Here is a 12,213-nt window from a genome sequence, read left to right as displayed (position 1 = left end):
ATTTTATTTTATTTTATTTTATTTTATTTTATTTTATTTTATTTTATTTTATTTTATTTTATTTTATTTTATTTTATTTTATTTTATTTTATTTTTTCCCCCTTCACCCCCCAGCAGCTAAACAGAGCATACTGTAGTAGTATAAATGATTCATAGTAATGCAAATACTTATAGATCCTGTTCGGTGGTTAGTCAGGGTCCAGATGCTCAAACAGTGACTAGTTGCCTCCAAAGGCACTCAAGATTCATCGGCAAATAAAAAGCCTTAATAGCACAGGCAAAAGATGCTTGGGAGGGGCAGTGCGAGAAGGAAACCTGTGCAGAAGATGCAACCCGGGATCCAGGGAATCAGCAAGGGAAGCAGCTCTGCAGGGAGTCCAGCATGGAATACACGTGTCAGATATAAAATAAAAGCACTGGAATAGAGAGCCCCCTTCTGCACACATGTATAATAACAGAGGGCGGGAGAAGGGTAAGATTTATGATGACAACCACATTAAAAAAAGGGTAGAATGGTTTATGGAAGCCAAGTTACATTTGGATGCTATTTTGCCAGCTTAAATTACATTATTAGAACTCATCTATTGCTTTGCATTAACATGTGTAAAAGTATGAATGATAGGCTGAGTTAAAAATACAAGACTGTGAATATTGCATGACAAACAGTAAGAAATTCCCTTCAGTCTAGAACTGCCTCAGATCTTATGGGTGCTATCCACAGATGTACATATGTTGCATCCCTAAATTTTCACAGTTGTTCCATACCCCGTAATGTAGCTGGATCCGGGGAAGATTTGATAGTGTCATGGCCACTGAAAGGTGCTACGTAGTAGTGAGCAAGGTTACAAAGCTGAACGCTGCTTTGGGATGATCATGCTGTGAACAAATACCAATAGACTTGTTATAATACAGTATGTTGTTGCTTAGGAAAAAAAATAATTGTTGCATATGATGAAGGACAAGATGTTCCTGGAAACATAAAGTGGAAAGAACAGCAGGAACAGTTACCATGCCTTACTGAAATGGCATCCCACATAGGCCCTGACTGGGACCAAGACTAAGCTGCAAAACTGACTAACTGTGGAACCAAAAACATTCCTGTAACTGGGAAATGCATGTGTTAGCGTCCATAGCCAGATGGGTAGGTCTTGAATTTTTGTTCTGAAACCAATTTTTGTGGCTTCTCCGGTCACCTTCGTCAGTTCTGCCCTTTTCTTTCATGTATTAACTATTTTTTTGGGCCCCACTTTGTGCTTGTTAACATTGAGCTTTCTTTGTCTGTTATTCAGCTGAGTGATTTGATTATTTCAGTGAAAGGCTAGTATATTAGTTCCAGGTACACTCAAGTGGCAGTTACTTGGTGTTGTGTACGAGAAAATAGTTAAAGGGAAAAATAAAAGGCTTAGGTTGCTTTCTTCTTTGGGTGTAACCGTCCAACATTTGTGTGTTCACCTTGAATAATAAATAACGTGTTCCAAATGCTGCAGATAATAAATAATTGACACAAGCTTGCTTGTTTAAAGTAGGCTAGTTTATATGCTGCCCTTGGTGCAGTCTAAGCCATTCGTTCTTGCCTTTTGCTGACATACGCTAGCCTGTCTGCCTTGTTGGAAGCTAATGCAGTAAATCACAAGTAACTTAAAGGAGGCTGAGGCCAATCTCATGTCTCCCTTCTTGGCAAAGGGGATTGAGCAAATGGAACTGGAGATGGGTTTTGGCTGCAAGTTCAGGGCTGTGATATTTGGCTTTGTTACTGCTTGGCAGTTTTGAAACCCCAAGTAATGGGAAATGACGTGCAGAGAGCTGTCTCAGATTCACTTTCCTTATCCACAGTGTGCCTTCAATGTACAGTCCTGAAGTAGCAATTTGATTTTACGTTAAAACCAAACTTTCAGAGCTATTGCATTGCTTTTAAAGTTCTAATAGAAGGAAAAAAAAAAAAAAAAAAGGAAAAATTGCAAAACAGGAGGAAGATGAGGAGATTGTTAATCTTGTAAAATATTTATTTTTTGAGGTGTGTACTTACGAAGCCATCCAATCCATGAAGCAGAGAAGTAATTAAATTGTTTTACGGTGCTTAAATAGACAAGTATCTATGCGAGTAAGTTAGAATCCCTTCTTTTCCTTAGATTTTGGACTTACAGCAGATCAGGGCTATTCGAATTGTGGCACTTTGAGGTTTATAAAACAAGTAACAGTTAACCCTGCTATTTTGATGACTATCTATGGAGCCTTCCAATATCTGATTCTGTTAAGGATAACAATTTATTTGAGATGCATTTCCTTTAAGAGACACTAATACACTCCACAGTCACCTTGCATTGTTAAGCAAGTAGGAATTGACTTCTATGGACCATGCTCTCTCTAGTATATACCTTTCATTACTTAATTAATACTTAATCAACTGCACAATTCTCATTTCCTATATTGAATCCACATTAAAACATTCCAAGATCTTGCATGCAACTTTTTGTTAAAACAATTTGTGAAATAAAGGAGCCCCTTTCCTTCTGGTGTACTCTCCCCCGGGAAGGACTTTACTGGCCCGTGTTTACCCCCTGGGATGTGAGCCAGTTTAAGAGGATTCAGTGCGCGGTGGGGATACTGAAATGCTAAATCTTAAAGACCATAATGACTTAACTCACTAAATTGCTGACAGTTAATTGGCTTAAGCTAACATGGGTAGGGAAGATCCATTACAGCTGTAAGCAAATTGTGAAGATCACAAAAGCTTTACCAGGGACACCTAAACAGAAAGGAGACGGTGCTTGGATAGCCCTGCAGTACTAGCATCTCTGATCTCTTGGTTTGTTTTTGTTTCTTTTCAGGCTCTAGTGAAGTAGTTCAGCGAAGTCAACACAACCTTATGACTACCTGCCTTAGGTTAATTATCAGCTTTCCTTCAGCTTGTTTGAAGAGAAATGATCCTTAACACTAATTCTCTAGGCCTGAAGTAAGGCAGCCAAAGCCATTGGCAGAGTGCCACTGTGTTTGCACGTGGAGAATGGGAGGGAGGAAAAGAAAGGCACGCAGAGCTCGCCTGGTCTAGCAAGTCTGCATATCAGAAGAGGGCTTGGTATTCCTGGTGGTGTTTTTTTTTCCTCTCCAGCAACTTTTGGCTTTCAATTAGAATTTAGTTCTGTGAAGTAGGAGGGGAAGGATTGACAGCTGCATCTCAGATGGGTTCCTGGAAGGCTGCATTCTTGTGCCATGAACTTAGCTGTGACCTCACTGGATATCCTCACTACAAAGATTAAATGTGGTGGAAAAATACTGCATTTGCTCTTTCTTCTGGGCTTCAGTGCAGATGTCACAGAACACTGTGGTGTTTGAATCCTAATTTTTTGGGATTCACTACTGTGCATGATCTATGTCTGTGCAGAATTCTCAGCCCTCCTACTTGTGCTTAATGTTCTTCTGAAAAGACTGGTGGTGACTTGGCCATTGAGAACCTGAGATCCATCTGAGGCATCTTCACCCTCTTTCTTTTGACCATGGGTTACAATTTGAACTTCCAAAAATTGTGCTCATTTGCTGTACCATGAGACTGGGATGTGAGAAAAGGCTGTGGCTAATAAATAAGTGCTGTCATTTGAGCAGTTACTTGAAAGAGTTAAATATTACACACTTTGAGTAATTTCTTCCCATTCTCACTATATAGAAAAGGGGTGTTTTTTTGGCTGTCCCACATGTGGATACCCGTAAGATAGTGGGAAGGAATGAGTCAGCCCTTATGCCTAGGAAGAATCTAGCTAATCTACTTTATGGATATTAAATTGTTCACTTTTTCATGTAATTTTGTAACTTTATTACTGAGGAGGAAGAGGAAATAATGTGAAATGCCGGGATGATAAATGGCAGTCTGATGATTTAGCCATATGTCTGTCATGGTTGACTAGTACAACTTGCCACCTGTGCACCGTGCTGGAACTTGTGCTTATCGTAGCCCTTTTCCTTGTCCCTCATGTGAGCCGCTGCTTGCATAAGCAGGAATCTGCAACCCCAGCTTCTGCCTGTATTTTAAAATTTGGCTGTATTTTAAAATTTGCTCCTCCATTTTCACTGTGGACTTGGCCTGGAAGCTTTTCGTTTGACACCATTCTCCTTATCATGGTGCCAGAATATTCCCACTTGCCTTTCAACTCAGTGTCAAAAAAACAGATTTGCTCTTCCCAATGTAGCTCTTGGGGTGCTTAGATTTCAGGTGTGTTTGCTGGGACCCAGTGATTACATCTCATAATTGCTGCAGGCTGCACCCGGATCCTCTTCCACACTTCCCTTTTGTGCTAGAGAAATAGAAAGCAGGTGTTGAAATAATAAATGCTCAGTGTCAGGATTTAACAACCCAAGAGATTATGTTGACTAATGCAATCCCTCTGGTGAATCCTGTTGAAGAAAAGCAGAAGTCACTCTGTAGTGTATAATAAAAGAAAATATCTTTGTCTCGGAGATGTTTCAACACCAATTTGAGGGGATTTGTGTCTGCGCTCCTGAGAAAACTGATTGACAACCTGAACACCTGATGCAAAACTAGAGACTATAAGATGACTTTTAGAAAAAGAATGTGCTATCAGTGATCCTTTTGTATGGAATGGTTCATTCATTAAATGAAGCTTTCTATACAAGGCATATAATAAGAGAGAAATCAACAGAAGTGTGTTTAATGCCACCCAAATATAGAAAGTTATGTGCAAACTTTCAGTTTCAATAAAGAAGTGCTAGAGCAAGAACAATGACAATGAAAAATTCAGGCTGACATCTAACTCACCCTCTTACACTGAAGAATTAGAAACATTTTCTTCCTATCATATTGAATCATCTCAGGATTTCTTTGATTTGAGACAATGGATTTACACCTAGCTGGCTTAATTCTTCTACTTTTTATTTTCAGTGCTGTTTAAGCCTAAGAAACACATTAAAATTTTTTTATTTTCTCTCTTTGTTTAACTCTCTTGCTGAAATCAAGACTTCCACCAGGTGATTTTGTTGATTCTCCATGCAATGGCTACTTACCAGTCGCCTGCAGTTTGCTCCGCTGCCTCTGAGTGGCCTCCACCGCACATCGAGTCCCTCCCGCTCTCGCTGTCTCTGCCTCTTTCTCCCCCTTCCTTTTATTCCAGCAGTCAGGCAGCTAATTAACTGCACAGGCCGGCCTTCGGTGCATAATATTGTAATGAGGTAGGAGGCAGAGCTACAGCTGCTCCAGCATGAGCAGCAGCCTCTGTTCCTGGTGCCAGGAACTAGGAAGGCGCTGACTTTCCCCTTCTCGAGTTGACCGCAGCGTGGACGTTCCAGGCAGAGAAAGGCGGCTCTGCGCCTGGCGCGCGGCATGAGCAGGACGCCAGCGTGTTGAAGAGCCGGGGAAGGGGCCGAAGATGGGCAACCAGCCGGGGCGAGTGGAGGAGCATGAGCAAGGTCTGTGCGGCGCGGGGGGCTGTGCCGGGCACCGGGCTCTGCGCTGGGCACCGGGCTCTGCGCAGCCCGCCAGGCTCTCGCGGTGGGTTATTGTTCTCGGGGATTTCACCGCAGCCTCCTGCTGCAAGGGAGCAGCAGCTCTGCTTTTGGATAATGCAGAGGGGTTTGATGCTGCTGCCGGTGAAATGACCACTGTTTTACCTGGTGGCTTGTTGAGTGCTCTTCGTTATTGCTTTGTAGCTGAGATCCCAGCCCTGTCCTCGGGGAGGCTTTTCGAAAAGAAACGCCGTGCTCCTCGGCACAAATGGCCTGCAAGGGGGGCCCTCCCTGCCTGACGTTACCCTGCAAAGTGTGCATGATGCAGCTAAAAAGTTGTAAAGCTCATCTGATGATGTACAACTTGGTGGGCTCTGTCGCTCGCCGTGTAAGCCTCTACATTGTTTGTGGCCTGAGGCCTGTGATTTTCCAGGCCCCAGGATTTGCAATGATGCCTTTGTGGAAGGGCTCCTCACCATTGTCCTGCCTGAAGTGTGGTGCCTTGCATGTTAATCAGTAGCAGATTTTATGGAAAGCAAAGAGCTCCTCTCAGGTGTATCTAATTCCCCTTGCGTCCAAAACGTACGCCGTACATTAGAAAAGAACAGTAATTTGTTCCTGATGCCGCATTACGATTTTGACTGTGTTGTGGCTCGTTTTGCTGCTTTCTTTCACACTGAGTCAAAACCAGTAGGCCCACTGATTTTTGCTGTTTGTTTATTAGTTTCTGTTCAAGCCTAAAACCCTGTAATGTGCAGAAAACCAGACTGCAGCTGAATTTCTTCGCACTTCATTTCTTACACTTGCTCTGGGAATTTCATTCACAAAATTCCATTAAAGCTGTTAACAATTGATGATCTTATAGCTTCACCTGAGACACGTAGCTCATCTTTTAAAAGCAAATGACCTCTGGTATTGTGCAGAAAAAGCAAGGGGCAGACAATACTTCATTGCTACCATAGGATCCCTCACAATAGACCTGCCATTGAATGCTGGAAGGGCAGTTAGGTGCAGTGGAGAACTCTCTAGCAGTATGTTAATCAGCAGCCTAATGAAGAACACAAAAGCTGCCAGGAGCCAGTCACCAGAAGAAATGCTGCCCTAAGGGAATGTGCAACTTTGGGCTGAAATGTATGGCCGTACAGTCCCCATACAGCCCTAAATCCAGCCCGCTGCAAGCTTTGGGAAGCTTGCTGAACCTAAACACGTGGCACTGTTGCTTGAGGAGGGGTAAAACTGATGCTAAAAGCTGAAGGGAGGGCTGTGTAATGGCATGGGGAAGGGCACTAACTGCTGGTGAGAATTTGAGGAAATGGTCTGTGATTTTTCACAGTCAGTGCTGGCATTTGAGCAGCTTATTATTATCCACATAAATGATAAATGAAAGCCCACATCCCCTGTGGGCTTTTAAAAATTCTTTCATCCTATTCTTTTGTTTTCCTTGTCCTGAAACTTATTTTAGCGTTTTTATTGAGAGAGAAAGGGTTATACTTCTGGTGCACCTGAACAATTCTAAAACCCTTTTCAGACTTCAAGTGTAGACTGTACTAAGTTGTGTTTTAATATGTCCTCTCTGTTCATAAGGCAGGAGCATGACTGAAAAACTTGATGTTGAACTGTGTGCTCAAAACTTGTTTTAGTCATAGAGAAAGTTGCAATAACCTCACTGGTGACAGAATAAATTGGATTAGTATATTCCACGTTGTGCGGAGAGGTCGCGCTTTGGAGGTTGGAGTACAATGCTATTTTTGCCTCAGATGTCTTTACATTGATTTTGACAATTAGGATGCCAAAAATAGTTCGTGTTAATGTGATGTATAGAAGTGCATGTGTTTGGCTTTGTTTCTGCTTGGATGAACATGTTCCGTACACGTTCAGGAACATGTAAATCTCAAATAACCGTTCTAGTCCAGATTTGATCCCTTTGGAATACCCCCAAAATAGGCCTCTCTATTGATCAGTGCTAGTTTGTGCTCCAGCTTTAAATACAGGCAATCAATTCTTGACCTCAGGTTCCCGCTCATGACATCCAGGCTTTCCTTGTTTGTTGTTTTTGCTTTCTTTTCAAGACATTTAACAGACACTGAGTGGTTCATTTATGACTTTTGTTCCTTCCCAAACTTACTATCTTGGTACCTAAGGGGACAGATTTTTAGAACAGTTTGTTTCTTCTGTTGGTATCACCGGATACTGAAGTCCTTAAAATCTGACCGTTAATGCCTCTGTTATGAGGCAGGTTAAAACAGAATAAATAGTTGGTTTCCATGTGTTCAAGAGAATAGAGTGCACTTTGTCAGGTTTTGCTGTTGAGGGAAAATGGGTAATAAGCTCCAGCCAAGGACAGGGGGGTGCTTAGCTTTTGGCTAAATGGCCACAGTTCTGCAACAAAAGACTTCTTGTAAATCAAAGAATACAGATTCCAACAGCAACATTTTCAGAGCCCAGCAGTCCTGAGTGGTGCTGGGGACTAGCAGTGAAGATTCAGGACACAAGGTCCAGCTGTGATAACCTTGAGTCCTGCGTGGGCTACTCAGTGTTGCCAAGGAACAGGAAGGAAATCATTGACCCCAGGCTGACCACTCTGAAGCTGACAGTTAAGGTAGGGGACTCTGAAAGAAATTCAGCTAGCTAAGGATGGGATTGTGGAGAGCTGAAGATGCAGCAGAGGAACGCATCCAAACTGGGGTGTTACTTGCTAAGTAATCCACTGCTGGGGTCTAATGAGGATGTTTTGTTCAGAATAATTACAGGAATGCATATTAGCCCAGGATCAGCCCTTTTAAAGTTATTTCACATGGTGCTAAGGGTATAAGATTATCTAGAAAGGAGTCGGGAAGAGCACTTGTAGTACTGCTAGATCCTAAAAACTTGTAGTGACTTCTATTTCAAAACTTTAAACTGTCTTCACAATCATTCTTCATGACTTTGGCTTTGTGGAGTGTGACCCAAGGCAGTTTGCATGACCTGTTTGCCAGCCTTCTACTTGTGAGGTGGATAAGTTACCACTCGAGAAGTCCTGCTCTGAACTCCTCAGGGTTCTGAATATTCATGTTAATAAAGCATCTGGGGGTTTTGAAATGAAAATGCCTATAAAATAGTTAAGAAAAAGATATGAAACAGTAGCGAATACTGCTGCAGTTCATCAGTAAAGCTATTTTTTTAGTTCCAATACTGGCTGCCCCCAGCTGAAGGAATCATTAATGTATGTAAATATATATATATATATGAATGCAGGCCAGGACACCTGTGAAATAACTGGAACATTTCATGGGAGTTGTATGGAAGAATGCAGTATTATCCAGTGCAAAAGTATTTATTGAAAGAAGCCTTTCAAACATTTAGTTTGCCTTGGAAACGCTTTGGGAGGCAGCCTGTATTTCTGAACAGGAGTGCTGTTCACAGTGATTGTGGAGTTTTGTTTATCATCTAAACATCTGCAGGTGATGGGAGGATTGTTACTGGGAAGAGGTGGAAAAAAATGACTTGGAACATGCAAAAACTAACCTAAAAGAAGCAGTTGAATGGGAAACGTTAACGGCTCTAGTTGGAATAAGGTGACTGGCGGGGTTATCCAAGGGTTAGACTTTTTCTGGGACTGGCCTTATTTGTAGAACTTGCTTACATGGCTTGGATGAGACTATCAAATGTCAGTACGTAAACGAAGCCAGGATTGATCTGTTTTCTTACGTCTCTTGCCCTGCCCTAGGGGTAGCTTCATTTTATGGTTGAGGAAGGGATTCTTCTGTCTAGTTTGAAAAAAAAAAAAAAAAATGCAGGAAGCCTTTCAAGCTAAAAGGTATGGCAGAAATACACTACTGATAGTGATTTCTAATTTCTTGTGTGTGGATTTAGGTCTCTTCTGAGTGGCACTGCTAATCTGTCATCTCCTTCTCTTCCCTTTCACCTTTTCTTAAACATGGGAGCCGTTCATTTTACCCCTGTTATGTATCAGCCCATCCTTTCTGCCAAGCAACAGCTCGAGAAAACAGATGAGTTTAATGACAGCTTTGCTGGCAGGAGAGAGGGGCCAGCTAGGCTGATGAAGAACACAGCAGCTAGCATGGAAATAGCAGCAGCAAGCGGAGTCCTCTCGCAGCAAGCTCGAAAGCTCTTCCTCCCAGCAGAGAAGCAAACCACAACTTGCTCTCTGCTGGCTCGTTGAATTCCTTGGTCACCTCTTCCTCCCACGAGTCTTTCTTACATGATCATTTCACAAATGCTTTCATTCTTTACAGTTACACACTGCAGATTAAGCCAGTATTAAAAGTTTATTTTTCCCTAGAGAGTAATTTTTTACTTGATTTGAGCCTCTCTCCCAAGGCCAGTTAGGGTCAGAGCTGTTAATTACTCCTGTGATCCAACTTGACTGGACTGAGATGATTAAATCATTTCACAAATACTGACAAACAAATGGCAATAGTCTGCTCTGCTTCGTAGGCCAGCAACACGAGTACAGCCAAGAGACTATGTCACAACTTGGAATGGCCTCTTAGAGAAATTTAGTCATGTGTATGACTAACTAGTGCCTCTGAAATGATCTATTTGAGGCCAGAGAGGCCTCAATGCTAATCTGAGGTCCCCTGATCCAGAGGAGGGGGAACATGGAATGCAAAACCAATGGAAGAGATGAGGAGTTCCCCAGGATCGAGGTAAGGGCCTTGCAAGGCTTTTGGTGTGGACTGCGAGGATGTGCTGAGTGGGCAGGACAAGAAGAAATTCTAGGGCATGCCAGGCAGCAGGATGTGGTTTATCTGTTTTGTTTTGAGTTAATGTTTTATTGTTCAAAACTAAAACCATTCCTGGATGAAAACAGTGAGCTTCCGCCACGGTTGGGATACGATTGGGAAATCTTACGTGATGAGCTGGTGAGCAAGAGTTCATCTTATGGCTAGTGCTCTGCAGACTCTTTCTGCCCCAGTGCAGCTGGTGTTTTAATATCTATGAGTAGTAGATCTAGTAAAGTAGTAGCAAATGTAAAAGCTAATGTTTTTGGTGGTTTTTCTGTTAGTTTAGTAAATGTGCCACAGTTTGGCCTGACAGTGACGATTTGTGATACGGAAGGAGCCAGTGGGTGGTTACGGCCGGGGTGTGTGTGCACACTGACATGGTATTAAATGACTCAACTAGGGGAAAAGGGTGAAGGGAGGAGAGAATATCCTGGCCTTGGAAAAAAAGCCAAAGCTTATTTCGTTTTGTTTGGGTTATATTTGACTCCTCAGGATCTTAAAGCTACAAAAGTAGCTAAAGAAATTTGAGCATGGGTTGTGTCTTGGTCTTCCTACTGAAACCTTTGAAAGTGCTGCAGTTATTCATTGGTTTGATCAGAATCAGTCTGGCTTTTTAGAGCATCTACTTTTATGTCAATAAAACACTTTTTGTTCTTTTCTCTTTTCAATTCTTCTGTTAGTTTACCGATTCACCCTTCATAAAATCTCCCAATTTCCCCATGAAATGTAGTTTTCAGAACTACACAAGCTTGTCAAACTAAGACAAAATTCTCTTTAACTGGACTGTGTCTGTATGATGAGGACTTATTTATTTATGTAATGATTCCCATGGACTGCCACCAGCAGTTTGACAGATCTTTGGTCCTTGCTTGAATTTTTTCATAATTTCTCCTGCTACATCTTGATGCAGATTTAAGCATAACGGTTAAATATTAAAAGATCTCTGATGATAATAAGAAAGTACTAGATGCTATTTCTTCCCATAATCCAGAGGAGACTTCTGTTCAAAAATCTCTTCCAAAGTATGATATTTTTCATGGGGCAATAGCGTTTTGCAAGAGCATTAACAGAGCTGGATTAAATGCTCTGGAGCAGAGTCCACTGTTCTTAAATGATCTCTGCCTATCAGGCAATTCTAACAATCGGTAAAATCACAGAACTGCAGTTTTCTGCCCTTTAACTCAGCCTGCACAGCACACAGCTTACCAAGCTGGATATTTTATCAAGAGCAAAATATAAATGTGAAGCTCTCATGAACAAAGCCCAAGCAGAAGCACAAAGCTGGTGATGGTGAGGTGGCAGGAGGGAAGGGAGAGGGTCCTAGGGGGGCTTCACATGGAGGCACAATCCTTGTGTTCTAGACCTCAACCCATGCTGCTTTCCTGAAATATCATGGGATTTGAGGAGTAGGGTGAGCCTTTCTCTCTGCCTCTTCTACCCAGCCCCGCTTTGAGGCTGTTCGACCATGGAAAATGTTTTGACTGATCTTTTAATTAAAAAGCTGCAGCTCTCCCTGCTTTGAAGTGGGCGCCTTTGCCATAGATAAACATCTCATTGCGCTATGACGGTTCTTCTCTCTCCGTGTCTCGTTCCTTGATGCCTCCCATCCCATGTTGACCGAGTTCTAGTGATTTCAGCGCGCGGTCGGCGTCAGCGGTTCAGGACCACGACAGCCAGCTCCCATGTTGCCATCCATGGCAGAGCCAGAGCTGACATGAGCCATGGAGACCAACCACCCTGTGGTCCCCTGCCCATCCCCTCGCTGAAACTGGCTGGAAACTTCAATAACGCGGGGTTTTTGTGTGGCCATCCCGGCTCGGTAAACACAAGGCAGTCTCAGTGCCAGCACGGTGCGTGCTGGTATTTAGCGTTAAGCAAACAGTATTAACAGCTCCCTCCAGCCTCGAGCTTTTAAATCTTGCCCTCTGTTTTACGGGAGGATATTTCCACTTTTGATGCCCTTTTTTCAACTCATTCTGTATTGGCAGCGGCAGGAAGTTCACGAGTAAAGAAATGATTTGGGCCCAGTCGGCCT

The 12,213-nt window shown here is 42.6% G+C and overlaps 1 protein-coding gene across 1 annotated transcript in view; it reads left to right on the top strand.

Annotated features, from left to right (window-relative positions):
* The window catches only part of SPECC1 (sperm antigen with calponin homology and coiled-coil domains 1), a 59,288-nt gene that overhangs the window by 3,556 nt on the left and 43,519 nt on the right, over positions 1 to 12,213 (top strand). The gene's annotated exons all lie outside the window — the stretch shown is intronic.

The sequence above is a fragment of the Nothoprocta perdicaria genome, unplaced genomic scaffold (assembly GCF_003342845.1).
Source record: "Nothoprocta perdicaria isolate Ctin4 unplaced genomic scaffold, notPer1 scaffold_189, whole genome shotgun sequence".
Classification (NCBI taxonomy): Eukaryota; Metazoa; Chordata; class Aves; order Tinamiformes; family Tinamidae; genus Nothoprocta; species Nothoprocta perdicaria.
This window is presented reverse-complemented; position numbering and strand designations above follow the sequence as displayed.